Below are 17,468 nucleotides of genomic sequence, written 5' to 3'. Positions count from 1 at the left end.
GCTTTTCAAAGTACTTCTGTCATTACCCATACAAAACTATTGTTAATACCCTTATGTACATTTTTTCAAATGATTTTTCTATGTATCTATGAATATACATGTTTGTTTATACAAAAAAGGTATCATTTTTATCAAATGTAACAGCTTTCTATCAATTTCAATTTTTTATTCTCTTTCTTGGAAGTAGATTTTACCACCATAACCACAAAGCACATTACGTAACACTGAAGTGAAAAAATTGCTTTGGAAAAAGGGAAACAGGGGAAGCTATCCTGACTTTTACAGCCTCCAGGATCTCATTATTGATGATTCAGCAATCACTGTACACCTAATAGGCACTGCATAAAAGCTGGATGGCAACACCTGCCATTAGTAATGTCATGGTAACTGAATGCTAAGATGCCCACTGTCAGCTCCTGCCAATGCCCCTGACTACATCACATCTGCCTGTGAAAATGTGAGTCCACCTGTAGGTTTATGCCTGGTGTACACCCATACAACCCTCTACTTCTAGAGATTTACTAGACAGTTTAAAAGAGAGGACAACAGAAAACGCTGACCACTTCTTCCAGAGGCAAAGCTATCATTTTCCAGAGCTAATTGTAAGGCAGGCAAAACTTTACCTCTACCCCCTTAGAGTTTCCAGCCAGGACTAAGAATTAAACTGATACAAGAGAGTTAACAGGGGAAAAATAATACAAGTTTTATGTAATATAAGTTTTACATAAGAAAATTTCTAAGTTTACAGGGGCCTTCACAAGGAAATGAAGACCCAAAGAAGTGGCAAAACCTAAATGCTTTTACACTGGGTTAAACAACTAGAGGCAATTGTAGAAAAGTAACTAAAATAAACAGGGAGGCTAATGAAAGAAAGGAATCATTTTAACCAGGTCTGTTTGTACAGAATTCTCTTAGCTTCAACTCCTCACTTCAGGTGATCAGAATGTTTCTTTCCTCTTGGTACAGAGAGGACATCTTTCACATGGAAGTTGTATCTCCTGCTTTTAGGAAGAAAAGGGGAGATCACAGCACCCTTCTTACACTTGCTGTTTTTCAAGTGCCTTTAGCTTAAAATAATCCTTCTGCAACAGTGGCATATTTTGGAGTAATATTCTGGTTTCCTTTATAATTCTGAACCCCTAAGAACCAACTCTCTTATCTATGTGAGAATTTGGGAATAGAAAAAGTGCTGGAAGAATTAAAATCAAAATCATCCCAGCAGTTAACATAGATGTCAGTGTACAGATCCAGTTGCAGAGAAAGCAGCAGCAATTACTACCTAGCTTCTGCCTCTGCATCTGTGGATATCTGTGTGTGTAGGTGGGCTACTCAGTCCAAGAGAGAGAAGTATACCTCCTACCAGGAATATTAAACAAAGATTCTAACTATGAGGTAATCTGTCTCTGGGATACATGGTTCCTAAAGAACAGAAAAGGAAACTGTTAAACTCCAGCCACTTTTATCAGAGACAAAATAATCTGGCCTCATTGACAGAAAAACAAGAACATAACACTAGTGAGATTTCATGACTCATTTAGAGCAGTACCATATGCAAATGAGGGTTTAATCAGGGCTTCCTGATGACTCAGGTGTACACACCTTCAAGATGGAAGAGTGCCTAGTGACCAAGGAGAGGCTAAGCCAAGCTGGAGGCTTGCCAGTTGTATCTCTATATCCAATAAGTCAGACTTCTGCACCCTCAGCTCTCACCCGAACCCAGGGAAGAGACCTGAAGACAGGAAAGCCTGAATCCCTTTGGGCCAGGGCTCTGCATAAGGGCACCTGAGTGGCTGAACAAGCTGTTTGCCACATCTGTGTCTGCACGCTGTATGGCTGGAGCTGCTCTTGGGCCCTCACTCAGCAAGTATGTACAAAGTGAGGGCAATATATGAGAATCAGGGAGTCAGGACGCACTGAAAACAGCAGAGAATTGACTAATGACAGGGTGGAGGACAGAAGAACTGCAAATTCACAGCTGTCTGGAGCCATTTAGCATTGGGCTAAGAGCCCTGAGGACCTCAAATATTCCTGAGGTCATGGCAGCATTGTAGCATTGGACAATGATTGATGTTCAAAGCAAGTCATCAAGATAAGGTCAAATTATATTCAGAACATTTTGTTTAAGAAGGCAAAGTAGAGCATTTGGGAAAAATCACTTTCCAAAATGAAGTTTTAAAGTTGGCATTTAAGTTCATGTTATACCATGTTGGCTGTTAAGCACTTCCACTTAAAATATTAAGTATAATCCCCAAAAAAAGAATAAAATACTTAGAAATAAACCTACCTAAGGAGGCAAAAGACCTGTACTCAGAAAACTGTAAGATACTGATGAAAGAAATCAAAGATGACACAAACAGACGGAGAGGTATACCATATTCTTGGATTGGAAGAATTGATATTGGGGAAATGACTACAGATTTGAGGCAATCTACAAATTTCAGTGTAATCCCTATCAAATTATTAAAGAACTTTTCACAGAATTAGAATAAATTTATAATTTGTATGCAAACACAAAAGGCCTCAAATAGCCAAAGCAATCTTAAGAAAGAAAAACAGAGCTGGAGGAATAAGGCACCCTGACTTCAGACTATACTACAAAGCTACAGTAATCAAAACAGTAGGTACAGGGGAAAAAAACAGAAATATAGACCAATGGAACAGGATAGAGAGTCCAGAGATAAACCCATGTACCTATGGTCATCTAATCTGTGAAAAAGGAGGCAAGAATATACAATGGAGAAAAGACAGTCTCTTCAATAAATGATGCTGGGAAAACAGGACAGCTACATATAAAAGAATGAAATGAGAACACTCCCTAACACCACACACAAAAATAAATTCAAAATGGATTAAAGACCTAAATATAAGGCTGGACACTATAAAACTCTTAGAGGAAAACATAGGCAAAACATTCTTTGACATAAATTGCCCCAAGAATTTTTGATCCACCTCCTAGAGTAATGAAAATAAAAACAAAAATAAGCAAATGGGATCTAATTAAGCTTAAAAGCTTTTACACAGCAAAGAAAACCATAAATGAAACAAAAAGATAACCCTCAGAATGGGAGAAAATACTGCAAACAAAGCAATCAACAAGGGATTAATCTCTACAATATACAAACAGCTTATGCAGCTCAATATATACATTTAAAAAAATAACACAATCAAAAAATAGACTTTTTTCCAAAGAAGACATACAGATGGCCAAAAAGCACATGAAAAGATGCTTATCACTTAATTATTAGAGAAATACAAATAAAAGCTACTACGAGGTATCACTTCACATGGTCAGAATGGCCATCATAAAAAAATCTATGAACAATAAATGCTGGAGAGGGTTTGGAGAAAAGGGAACTCTCCTACACTGTTGGTGGGAATGTAAATTGGTACAGCTACTATGGAGAACAGTATGAAGTTTCCTTAAAAAACTAAAAGTAGAACTACCATATGACCCAGCAATTCCATTCCTAGGCATATACCCAGAGAAAACCATAATTTAAAAGACACAAGTACCCCAATGTTCATTGCAGCACTAGTATAAAAGCCAGGACATGGAAGCAACCTAAATGTCCATCAATGAGGAATGGATAAAGATGTGGTACATATATACAATGGAAAATTACTCAGCCAAAAAAAGAACAAAATAATGCCATTTACAGCAACGTACATGGACCTAGAGACTGTCATACTGAGTGAAATGTCAGACACAGACAAATATCACATGATATAGCTTATATGTGGAATTTTTTTAAATTGGCAATTTAAAAAAAAATGAACTTATTTACAAAACAGAAGTAGAGTCACAGCTGTATTAGAAAACAAACTTACACTCCCAGGGGATAAGGGGTGGGGGGAGAGGGATAAACTAGGGAATTGAGACATATACATACTACTATAGATAAAATAGACACTTAAGAATCTACTGTATATCATAGGGAACTCTACTCAATACTCTGTAATGGCCTCTATGAGGAAAGAATCTAAAAAGAAAAGAGTAGATATATGTATGTGTATAACTGATTCATTTTGCTGTACGCTTGAAGGTAACACAACATTGTAAATCAAATATACACCAATAAAAAAACTTTAAATGGATATTAGGTATATTCAATATTACTATGCTAAAATCCCACCCAGAGAATTGACTTTTATCTATGTAGTCTTACTGATATATAAATATATATACAGACATTAGACACCTATTTTTAAATCAAATAAAATCTTGCCATTTCTTCCAGGAACTGATGCCATTAATTACTTCCAGCTCCTTGATCTCTACTAGATCTTTCTCTCCAACATATAAGCATGTTCAAGTCTCTCCTAAACAAAACAAAATAAGAAAGCCTGCCTAGGTCTTAACTGTACCCCAACCTCTCCGAGCACTGAACTATGCCTTTCCTTTCCTTCATAATCAAGCTTTTAAGAATAGTTCTGAATCTTGTGGCCACTTCTCTAAGACATTCTTTGCCATTTTCCAATGCTTTATTTTTATTAAGTTTCAATCTTATCTTCTACATACTTGCATTTGCACAGTTGACTGCACCCCACTTCTTAAGCCAAGCTTTTCTCCAGGCCCCTGTGATACTCTTTTACTATATTTTCTTCCTACCTCTGTCCTACCAGGTCCCCTTTCAACTTTACCTTTCCCATCTGAATCCTCAATGTCAGTATTTCTTAGGGTTCTATCTCTGGATATCGTCTCACTGGAAACATCCTCTCTGGGCAATCTCTCCCACTCTTTCTTTGATGACACCTTCATCTATATTTCTGCAAAGCTCTTACTTGTGTCCATTATATGCATGTGACTGTGTAAACCAAAGTGAGTGACCATCTCCACCTGGATGGCACTTAAAATGTCCCATATTCAAGTCTTGCTCTTTGGACCTCCTCTTCCCTGGGTTTTCCCTGTCTAAGAACCACTCATCAATAACCCAAATTTGGAGACACTATAGATTCTTCCCTTTCTTTCATTCACTCATCCAAACAACCACCATCTCCTCTTGATTCTGCTTCTTTAGTATCTCTCAAAGCCAGCCTCCAGCCTGGCTCCTGTGTGCTGCTTCAGTTGCATGTTGGATCAAGGTAAGTCCTCAGTTCTCACCTTAATACTTCAGTTATTGTTTCCTGAACTTTTTGCTGGTAACCTTTGACTCTTCTTTTGGATTTTGTATTTGCTAATTTAGGTTTCTTCTCGCTCACAATCCAGGACATGAGGCCCCTGTCTGGTTACACAGTCCAAATATCATTCTTCCTTTTATCTCACCACCACCTTCATAAGGTGGAGAGAAACAGGATAAATGTTCTTGATTGAGGATACTCCCCCATAAACCATAGATCAGTCATACATGATTGTCATTCTGCATTGATGGTGCCTTTGTTGGCCCCCCGTTATGCTCTGAATTATTTTATGTTCTTGACTGCTGATTTCAATATCTAGATCGTCAGTGGGTCCACTTCTATGATCTGCCTTTTCTCATGATTATTAGCCACATTTTATTGCCTCATTGAATGTCCATTTTTTTAATTTTTATATTATATGCCAAACATTAAGCATAAAGATGTCATAAAGATTCCAAATGTTCCCTTCTACCAAACAGAGCTCACCCTTTCCTCTGTTAGGCTAAGAGGATAAGGAGTTGGTCACTTTTATTACATGAGAATATGATGTGCATTGGGCCTGACTGTAGTTTTACAAAGACTTGCTCTACCTTGTATCTGACCCTGTTTTGAGCATATGGCTCTCCTGGGCTTGTGATTGTGAGCCTAAGCGTCTTCAGCTCCTTAGCCCTGGAAGACTACAAGAGATCTAGGTCTGCCCTTCAGAAATTCTAGCCCAGCTCTTCAGCCTCCTGTCCCACAGCACTGTAAGTAAATATCTTGAGGATATACTGGAGGCAAAGTCTTCCTCAGAGGGCTTTTGTTTCCTAAGCATTTCAAGACTAAAGGAGGTAGGTTTCACTTTGTCTTTTGAAATTTTTTCCCCTGGCTTTGTCGCCTGCTGTGCAGTACCTGAATTCAGCAACCACGTTATGGGGGAACTCTGCCATATGTTTGAGTCTTCTTTTTCCTATTTTTCATCATTGCATTATCCTTGCTAAGAACTTCATTGGTTTTTCTTTGCCCCAGCAGAGGTTTTCTGCCTAAACAAATCCCTTGACCACACTCAGAATCAGCAAGTGTCTTTGGGAATGAATAACAGACAGTGTCAACTCACTTGGGAAAGTACTCTACTCTCTGAAATTTTAGTTTATCTAATCCTTACTGCTTCCATAGCAACTAGTTGCCTTTAAAATACAATTTTTGTCATTTATCCAGGTTAACCTAGTTGTTGTACTCGGAGGAGCGTTGGCTTGCCATGGTGTACTATATCTTACCCAGAAGAGAAAATCTCATATGAGACTGTGTGATCCCTATCTCAATATTTTGTGAATAATACACAGTAATGTGCCATGAATTTTTAACTCATGAACAAAGAAATCATCTCAGTTTTCTTAGCATCATTTTCTCCTAGTGAGATATAATATTTTACATAAATTGAATGCTTAATGATATATAAAATATTTTCAATTCAGGAAATAATTCATTTAATTCTTATAATACCTCTTCAGTAGGAGTTATAATAATGATTGGTAGGATAAAAATGGCTACTATTTACTGAGTACTTATTCTGTGCCTAGTGTTATGCTAAGTATTTTACATACATTATCTTATTTAATCCCTGCAATAAAGTTGGAATATAGTTCTCTCCCTTCTTACATGAGAAAATTGAGGCTAGAAAATGTTAAATGACTTGTCTTAGTGCTCAGTGGAAGAGGTGGGATTCAAATACAGTATGTCTGGTTCCCAGTCCAGGAAATTTTTCATTGCATTTCAGCTTTTTATCTGAGATGATATCAGTTTTCCTACAAGGTTCAATTAAAATACCTGAAATTCTTCAATCTATAACCTTTCCTAAGCACTATGCTGTGCTTAATCACTTGGTCGTGTCCGACTCTTTGCAACCCCATGGACTAGCATGCCATGCTCCTCTGTCCATAGGGATTCCCCAGGCAAGAATACTGGAGTGGGTTGCCATGCCCTCCTCCAGGGGATCTTCAAAATCCAGGGATTTAACCCAGGTCTCCTGCATTGTAGGCAGATTCTTTACTGTCTGAGCCACGAAGAATAATGGAGTGGGTAGCCTATCCCTTCTCCAAGGGGATCTTCCTGACCCAGGAATTGAACCAGGGTCCCCTGCACTGCAGGAGGATTCTTTACCAGCTAAGCTACCAGAGAAGCCCTTCCTAACACTACATAAACACAAAATATAATTGTGAATGAACTGTCCCAAGATTATACCAAAAACATTTAGAAGTAGGGTAAGGGAATTTAGTCACTTTCCTCTTATTGATAACGATAGTTTTGAGTTATGTAGATGATATTTCATTGTCTGGTCTCAGTTCTGGACAGTAATAACTATTTGTAGGACAAATGACTAGTTAGGATTAAGGATGTGTGTGTGTCTGTTTATGTAATAGTAATACATAAATCTAACCTCATAGGAATTAAATTTATTCTTTGACTTCATTAGCACTTCAGTTTGAATCACTGAGTTAACTAGCCACAGATCAAATTAGTTCCAATTGCATTTAAAACAGAGGAATATATTGCTAAAACTGAAAGCTATTCATTTGCTTTCTTAAAATTCACTATTTAACAATCCTAATGTTACTTGTTAAATTATTTGTTGTCATTTGGAAAAAAAGAAAGATTTACTGAAAAAAATCAGCCATTTTAGAAGCTAAGTGGATAAAATGCACACTTTTCATCATACTGAACTAGATTTCTCTTTATTAGGAATCATGTATATTTTTTAATCATTATTTCTCTCAAAATGCCTACAAAAATATTTTGATTCTGTGCTTCCATTCAGGGTACAAATAAGACAAGGGGGAAGTGAACAAAAGTGGCAAAGTGTTTTATTAAGTCTTATTAGGTTTATTTTGAGGCCATGGCAACCCACTCCAGTATTCTTGCCTGGAGAATCCCCATGGACAGAGGGGCCTAGTGGGCTACAGTCCATGGGGTCACAAAGAATCGGACACAACTGAATGACTAAGCACACATCAGGTATATTATTAAATAAGAATAAATGTATATTATCAGCTTTAGTTAAAGCATCATCTGTAATTTTTTCCTTATAAAATGTGCATGGGAAATAAGAGATACAAATTTCTCATCACCAAGTAAGAATTTTAGTAAGTAAATGATTATCAGTAAAGACCTAGATTCTTTATTCAGCCTGTAAGCTATTATTGTTCTCAGTGAGTGGAATAATTACTACAAACAGTAGAATATTTTCAGAAAGAACTGTCCTTACCTCCTTATCTCTTGTATGTGTATAGACTTCATACTTACATATATACATACATGTACAAATCTATATACATTCATATATATACATGTGTATCTTATACAGACACATCTACCTGTATCTATATATATCTATCTATATATACATACACACATACATATATATGTGCACATAGGGTATATATGCACTATGTATGCATCTATAACCTACATGCAGATACATATGTGTCAAACTAGATCTTTGTGTAAATTATTATACAGATATTTCCTGGTCTTTCAAGGTATGTTCAAACCTATCACATCATTTCCCCTTCATAATAGTGTGTGAAGTTAATAAAAGAAGAAATCGAGGTACAAAGAGTTAAGTTAAATGTTTTGTCCACAGTCACAGAGCAGAATCCAGATGAGAGCCTGGTCTCCTGACTCTTTTCACAATGCTGCCACCCTTGCTTGATAGGCTTCCCTCCAGCTCAGTCTGAGAAGGACACAATGTCCCACTGATATCCTTGAATCAGTTCACTTAAGCAAAAGGTCATTTTCGACAGAAAACTGGTTTGACTGATTTATTTCACCGTGTTGGCCAATTTAAATAAAATGAGCAAACCAGGGTGTCTGTTTCTGTGTCACACAGACATAGCCTAAATACTGACTCAGTGCTGTTAACACTTGCCTCCATGACCCATTTTCGACCCTGTCCCCTTAATAAACACCTCTCTAATTAGAAAGTGACTGAAAGGCAGGACAGAGAAGATGAAAAGACAAAAGACGACACCTTCCTAAGCAAACACCATTGAATTCTAAAAGCAAAAAAAAAAAAGCTATTTTTAAAAATTGCAACCACAAGGGAGCAAATGTATCGATCGTATCATTGTTTATTTCCTCCTCGTTGCTAGGATGTGGTCCATATTAAAGATAGCAGTTACCCTGGTGAAAAGATTCCCAGAGCAAAGTGGCAGTGCTCCCCCTGCTGACCAAGAAGCCCAGGTCAGTTTTGTTTTGTTTTTTGCTTTAAAACAAATAAACAAACAAAAAAATAGGGCAATTAGACATTGTTAATAAATAGCTTTAGACTTACCTGCAAAACTGTATTCCAAGGATATTTAAATTTATTTAAAATACACTAGAAATTTCCTTTCCTGTTCCATATGATGAAACATAAGGCAAATTCTGACTAGGTGCCAGGTTTCTCACATCTTCAGGCTATTTCTTTGTTTTGTCTCTTCAACTCAGAGTGAACCTGGAGATTAAGACTTTTCTCACCTTTATAATTTAAACTCTGAGTTCAATTTGAACTTTTGAAACGTCAAGGGGTAAGAAATTGCTTGTAATATTAGCTAGCGATTTTTGAAAATTACTAGTTACTTGTAATGGAGAAGAGAGGGAAAGAAAGAGAATTCTATAAAGATCCTGATTTTTGCACCATGGAAATTACTGAAAGCATCTAACAATGAGCTGAAAAGTGGCAGGGATTGGGTGATCAAATTATGGAGGGTCAGGTAAGCTCCACTGAATTCGAAGGGTGTACAACCTATCCAGTTAGCTATTAATATTACCATAGAGAGTAGAGTTTAGGAGAAGGATTTGGAAATTGAGTTACAGATTTAAAAATCAACTTATATATCACAGTTAAAGTCATGTGTCTGGGTGAGATCATCCACAGAGAAAATAAAGAAAAAGAAGAGGAAAAGAGCTGAATATGAAAACTTGTAGAACATCACCAACATTTAAAGAATGGGCAGAAAAGGAACCATTAGCAGAAACAGAATCTTCAGAGATTTTGGAGGAAAACTAAAGAAATGATTATAAGATTGACCAAAGTCAGAGAACATGTCAAGAGGGACTATGTCAACGATGTCAAGATCCAGAGAGGCCAAGAAGGATGAGAACTTAAAGAAACCATTGGCTTCACTATTTAGAAGAACCCTGGTGACCCCAAGAGAGCACAGTGGTGGAGGCCAAACCCAATTTTAGTGATAGTTTAAGTGGTGGGTTAGAAAGTAAAAGTAATGAAGATAAACAACACTACTGAGACATCTGGCACTGAAGAAGAAGAGAGAGAAAGACAGTGGTGTCCAGAGGAGAGAGTGGGGCAGGGGAGACTTCCTAAGACTTGACTTGAACATGTCTGAAGGTTAATGAAGAGCCAATGAAGAGAGAGAGACAGATGAGAAAAGAAATGATTGGTTCAGACAGGCTAGTTGGGAGGGGAAAGGATCAAGAGCCCAGGTTGAGTCTTCAAGAAGAATAAGAGTACATGTTCTTCTCGGACACCTGGGCAGTTAAGAAAGGATATACAAACAACTTTTAGATAGTGGTGGGGGTGGTGATTTCAGGACAACAGCACTGAGATGAGGGCTTAAGGAGAACAATAAAGGTTTTATGCTAGGGCAGTTCTGTAGAGCCGGTTTGTAAAAGAATCCCTGGGCAGTATTGAGAGGACAGTGAGATTGGAAATGTAAACCAAAGGAGATGAGTGTTGGCATGGGTGAATGCTTTTCTACAGCAGCAACAGGTAAACCAAAGGTATGAGAAGGAAAAAAAATCTGTAATTGGGCTGATTAAGTGATAGATTACCAAGCAATGCAATAAGTAATCTCCTGGTGAGCCTGCAGCAATGAGCTTGGCTGTGGTGTGCAGAAAGAATGTGGAAGGAAATGAAGCTGCGGGCAGAAGGGACGGGATGGAGTGTGGAAAGTTGACAGTCTGGGAAGCTGAGATGAGATCCAAAAACCAGGGATGTCAAAAGAATTGAAAATCCCATTTAGAGAGTGAACTTGGAGAGAGAGTTTGAAGGGCAGAAGCTGGAGCATGGAAGGGGTTTTGAGAATTCAGAATCTCTGGGATGGAGCTGTTGCTGGCCTATGAATTGCTGACTGAGGCAGAATGAAATTAAGAGCCAGATGCCAAAACCCTCAGAGAAGTCCTCATAAAATGTGGAAAGACGAACCTGAATCAGATTATAATGACTATAAGGATGGGAATCTATAACAGGTTCCCATTTTTTAAGCCCCTGCTCTGTGCCAGGCACTCTGTGGGGGTAACTCATTTAATTATTTAATTGTTGCTACTCTGTGTGGAGCTACTATTTCTCCCACTTTATAAAAGAGGAAACTGAGGCTCAGCTATATTAAGTGATTTGGCAAAGGTCATTTAGTCAGTAAATGGCAAAGATGGAATAGGAATGCTCCCAAAGCACCATATTGTGTAATTTAGCGTTGTGACCCCAGCAGCTAGCAACACCAAACACATTTTAGGGAGACAAAAACTACTAAGGAAGGGAGGAAGGGAGGAAGGGAGGGAAGAAGAGAAGGAGAGGAGGGAGGGAATGGGGGAAAAGTATAGATTAATGACAAAAAAAAATGAAAGACTTGAAAGCTCCCATATTTTCCTCTATATTCCATTGCCTCTGCAGAAGGGTGTGGTCTATTGTGATGGCAAAATTTAATTACCATGAATAAAACACAAAGGAGCCTTCTATTTACTCCCCTCCACTTCCCTCACCATTAAACATGGGGTTTTATTTTTAAATCAGAAGCCTAAACTAAATTAAGTTGCCTACATCAAGCTTCCTGATTATCTTCTATCTGTCCTAAATTGTCCTGTGGGCCAGTAAAGAAAACTATGTGTTCTCAAACATGGACTTTTCCAAAACATGATCACTGCTATCAGCCTGGTACCAAGCCTCCCTCCACTTTCATTAAAGTAATGGAAATGGGCTTAGATTTCTCTGGGGACACAGACTATTGATACAAAGGGCAATTCAACTGGATTTTGCCCGTCAAAAGCTGAAGGGAGAATGAGAATTGTTTTGTGTCTTTGCAGACTTGAATGCTTTCTCACCGCAGTCACTGGAAAGGAGAACATTTTCACAAGTCTCTATTTTTGTTTCAATATTTTTAAGAGTGTAATGCTATAATAAAAGAAAACTTAGCCCTTGTATGCTGGCTCTTGGAATAGTTTCCATGACTCTTATCCACCAAAACTAGCCTCGTGACATTCACCACAGTGAAGTGTTAAGACTGTGATACCAGGGGGCCAGCACCTCTCCCTCCAGGCAGGTTGGGAGCAAGTAAATAACAGCTTCAAGTTTATGAGAGCAGAGATCAGACCTCCAAAAGACAGGAGGAAGTACACAAAACGAAGCTCTTGGGCAATCTTCATCTAGCAAATCAGGCGGTTTTCAGAGGTCTCTGTGGGAGAGTGTTTCTGCCGTGTCTCTGGGGGCTCTGGGACTGTGGAGAGGGAGAAGCTAGAACATGTGGGGACCCATTACACCCCCATCTAGCACAGCTCTACTCTCCCTTGTTTTATGTGCTGGATTTCTAAGTAAGGTTTCTTTTAAGCAAACATCATAAGTATTATTCTTTTAAGCAAACAAACAAAACCAGAAAAGCCCTAAGGTTCTTTCTAGTTCTAAAAATATACCCTGGTTATAAATCTACATAGCAGCTACCCCAAAGGTGGAATGTTGTGATTTACTGTGGTTTGACGAGATCCAAGAGGATTTATTTGTTTGCTCAAAAATTGTTCCTATAAAATTCTAGATGAAGGACTGTAGAAGGAAAGGCGGTTAGGAGAGGTTCAGATTGCTCTTGGGAGGAAGGAGACCTCTCAAGTGACCCTGAGGTGCCACCAGTGGCCAAGGGACATCACGGTGCCCCAAGGGCCTGCAGTGGAGAAGGGCCTTAAACAAGGCTTTGAGCACCTAGTAAAGTCCACGCTTTAACAAGACTGGCCCTAAATACAGCTTCAGCAAAGAGCTTGAATGTTTTTTTTCTGGTATCCAGGGAAACGTGATTGAGGGAGCACAGGTGGTAATCCATCCTAGAATTGACAGGGAAATTCCTCAAAGGCATGAATACTGAGTCTGTGTCAAACAAACAAGCTTGGCTAATCAGAGGGAATCAGCAACTATGATCAGAGAAGACAAGATAAATGTTTAAGAACCTTTGGCGTGGGCTTCCCTGGTGGCTCAATGGTAAAGAATCTGCCTGCCAATGCAGGAGACAAGGGTTCGATCCTTAAATCGGGAAGATCTCACATGCTGTAGAGCAACTAAGTCTGTGAGCCACAACTACTGATTCTGTGCTCTAGAGCCCGTGAGCGGCAACCATTAAGGCCACATGCCACAACTACTGAAGCCCACGCACCCTACAGACCGCACTCCACAAGAGAAATCCCCGCAATGAGAAGCCCGCACACTCTAACTATAGAGTAGCCCCTATTTGTCACAGCTAGAGAAAAAGCCCATGCAGCAATGAAGAACCAGCACAGCCAAAATAAACAAATACAATTATAAAAACAACAACAACTTTGGGTATGGGTGGGAAGTGGAAGGATAAGGGACAATAGATCTTTCTCTATTCTAAGCCTGAGGAAAAAAGACAGTTAATTCTCAAATCTAGGGTCAAGATAGAATATGCAACATTCTAAATCTGTACATTTTATGTGATTAAGATTTATTTTCAGTTTATGAACAGCAATGCCTAGGGACAGAGGTAAAGTTGTTAATGGTAGAGAAGTATTAGTTGAAGATAATGCATAACTTTTCTAGGCTATTTCTTTTTTTTTCTAAGAACAAGGCCAGTTTATTTTACACTGCCTCTCGAGGCACTTAACCTGGGAAACAGCGGGCTGATCATGTAAATCGTCTCTGAGTTTAGCTCATTCAGCACACGTCTCATTCTTGCTCATGAGGTCAAAATGCGAACAAATCAAGCCTGGGAGGGAAATCCAGGCCAAAGGAAGCATCTTCAAAAGCTACCATGTGGATCCTGACTTCCACAAAATGGCTCGGCATCTTCCACCAATGGCGGGAGAACTTTAATAAAAACATCTTCTTTTGAACCTGGCCCCCTCCTGAACCACTAGAAAGCAGCTTTATCACAGAAAAGCAATCCGTTTATTTGAGCGTACTCTTTTTAGGCAGCTGTAACTTTTTCCACCGTTGTAACACCACTCTGTACTTCTCATTGATGATCTTCTCCTCCAGAACTTTTTTCAGGAGAATCCACGTCACTTTTCTCTGTTTTCCGCTTCTTTATCCTCTCCAATGAGAAGATCCAATGTATCTCCCACCTTAACCTTTTCCAATATCTAGGCCTTTCTTCAGGATAACATCAAACTGTAAAGACTGTACTACCTTGTCCAGGTCTTTATAGCCTTTGACCTCACTAGGGTTGTCCTTGGTCTCCTCTTCCAGCTCATTCATGTCGTTATGGTCCCCCTCTTCATCAGAGTGCCCTTTGTCTTCTACTTTTTGCAGTCTTTTTAGTGGATTTTTTAAAGCTTATATTACTTTTGAGTCTTATGGAAAATGGCAAAATATATTCTGGAGATATTAAAAGCGCTGAGAGTCTCAGTGAGAAAAAGTTACAGAGGAGTGTTTTATAATTTGATGCATTTCACTTGGCACTAAACAAATACAAGTATCAATTCCAGGAAACACAGCCTTTAAGTGAAGGTGTCCCACGTTGTGCTCTGCAGAGTCCAATCCAGGCATCTGACTTTCTTAAAATGCTGCTGGGCCATCTGACGCTAATCATAGCTATGGTACATACTACCTGTACATCAGGGATGTTCCTCCCTCCCCGCCCCCCTTCCCCTAGGCTATTTCTTTTGACTCTTGAATATCTAAATCCCCTTACAGCAACTTGCACATAATAGGTGTCCAATAATTATATGTTGAATGAATCAATAATAAAAGATTTTCATGTGCATTAAGTCATGGGATCATTGACAGCTTTTCTTACCTCAGGCTACTAACAGAATCTTTTCAAGGACATGAGGTATATCCTTGAGAGCTGCCACATCAGAGTTAGCTGAACATCATCAACACTATTAAAGCCTTTAATGCTCAAATGAATGATTCCTGAATAGAAGGGTAATGTAAGGGAACTCTGCAAATTCAAAACTGTGTTAAGTTCTTCCTCTGCGTGTGTGTGTGTTGCTCAGTCGTGTGCGCCTCTTTAGCCCACCAGGCTCCCCCGTCCATGTGATTTTCCAGGCAAGAATACTGGAGTAGGTTGCCATTTCCTTTTCCAGGGGATCTTCCTGACCCAGGGATCAAACCCAGGTCTCCTGATTGCAGGTAGACTTTATTGTCTGAGCTACCAGAGTATATACAGAAACCACAGTCTGCTTTCAGGGACTAGCATTTGGGTAATAATGCTAAAGTTTTCCAAACATTAACTTTAAAAAACGTGAATTTAGTACAATGGTGATGCCATGCATTTAAAGTAGTTCTAGGAAAACATACCCACTCCAGTAGTCTTAGCAGTGTGACTTAGCAGTAGCAGGAAAATACAAATAGTTGCAATGTAAACAAGACTGCTGGGAAGTAGAACTGCTGTGAAGGCTGAGTACTTATATATAAAAAGGAAAAGAGAACAAGTTTTTATTCCGTTTCTTGTCAAAAGATCTTCCTAGCTAAAATGTTTAGACTAGATTAACACATTCAGGAAAGGGTTGCTCTTAGAAGATGAACTATTCCTAAGTATCCTAAGTTTCTTTCTAAAATAAGTCACAATTTTATAAAATGGGGTAGGTTTCCACAAACATAAAATACTAATTAAAATCATATTTGCATTTCTATTTCCAAATCTACTCATTTGCTGTTTAAACAAAAATTTCCTTGTTGATTACTGCTGAGAATTCTAAAAATTATTCCCTACTCAGTATTCAACTTTATTATATGGTAACTCATTATTAATAACAAACCCTTGATCATGACCAGTACCCTGTACATTACTAATGACTTCTTGGTTCATGAACATATGCATACTCCAGAATAAATGATGGTATTGAAACAGAGCAAGACCATATGGTCCTTGCCCCCTCCACCATGTCCTCTGGATGCCTTAGACTGTGGAAAACTTTAGTCAAAGAATAAGTTTAATCAGAGAAGTGAGAAATGCTGAAACAAAGAAAAACAGTCAAAAGAGACTAAATAATGATAATAATGTAGTCATGAATCATAGTCAAGGACCTTTAGTTCTTTCTCAAAGGCTATGGATATAATATTCTGAGCCATATCCTGGGAACTGTCTTGTAGATACCAAAACCTCAGGTGGAGAAGTTAACTACATGATGGCCAGACTCTACCCTGGACTTGAGCTGCCACAATTCTGAGAAGTGACCGCAAAGAAATGGGAACAAGTGCACCCCAGAACTAAAGATTAACTGTACCTAAACAAACAAGATGATGCTAGTCAGACCACTGACGACCAGTTGAAGATGACTGTTGGAGATGGCTACGTTGTTTCTGCAAGTAACCTCCCCCCAACCCCACTCTGTCTTTAAAAGCTCTCACCCCCTGCTTGTTAGTGGGGGTAGCTGGCCTTTGGACAGATGTCTGCCACACTCCCCTTCCCAGTTGCTGGCATCTGAAATAAAGCAAACTTTCCTCTCTACCAACCTGGCCTGTTTATTGGCTTCTGAGCAGCAAGCAGCTGGATTTCCCCTCCACACACCTCCTTTTGGTAACAGATTTTGATGCCCCAAATTGGGGGTGGGGGTAGGGGGAGGTGGATTACAAAGTCAAAATCCAGTCTTCTAGTCATATATTCTACTTTTACTCTAATCTGTTTTCATTCTATTCTGTTAAAAAGTCAAAATGTCTCACTTCTCTGCTCAAAACCCCACAAAGGCCTAAAATCCCAAATCCTTGCAAAGGCTGTAAGATTCTGTCTGGTCTCATCCTCTATGACTCTACTGCTTGTTCACTCAGCTCCAGCCATGCTGGCCTTCTTGCTGTCACTCAAATAAACCAGGCACACATTCCCTTCTCAGGACCTTTGTACTTGCTGTCAGCTGTGCATGGAACATTCCTCTCCCAAATATCCTCCTGGTATGGTTTGCTCTTCCCTTCACCTCACTCTAATACCACTTCCTTAGTAAGGCCTCCCCTGACACCCTAGCTAACACTGTAATATCACTCCTCACTCTGGATGTTCACTACCCCCTTTCTCTGCTTTATTTTTTCTTCTTAGCACTTATCACCATCTAAAATAATAGACTGTGAGCCCTTCAAAAAACAAAGGGGTTGGGACGCCAACCCTCTGTGCAGTCGAAAATCAGTATGTAACACATATTTCTCTATATGTAACACATATAAC

At 39.0% G+C, this 17,468-nt stretch overlaps 1 pseudogene; it reads right to left on the bottom strand.

The window, feature by feature from the left end:
* Positions 1–14,254: 14,254 nt before the first annotated feature.
* On the bottom strand, positions 14,255–16,913 carry LOC122428859 (annotated as a pseudogene).
* Between the last annotated feature and the right edge of the window lie 555 nt (positions 16,914–17,468).

The sequence above is a fragment of the Cervus canadensis genome, chromosome 2 (assembly GCF_019320065.1).
Source record: "Cervus canadensis isolate Bull #8, Minnesota chromosome 2, ASM1932006v1, whole genome shotgun sequence".
Lineage (NCBI taxonomy): Eukaryota > Metazoa > Chordata > Mammalia > Artiodactyla > Cervidae > Cervus > Cervus canadensis.
This window is presented reverse-complemented; position numbering and strand designations above follow the sequence as displayed.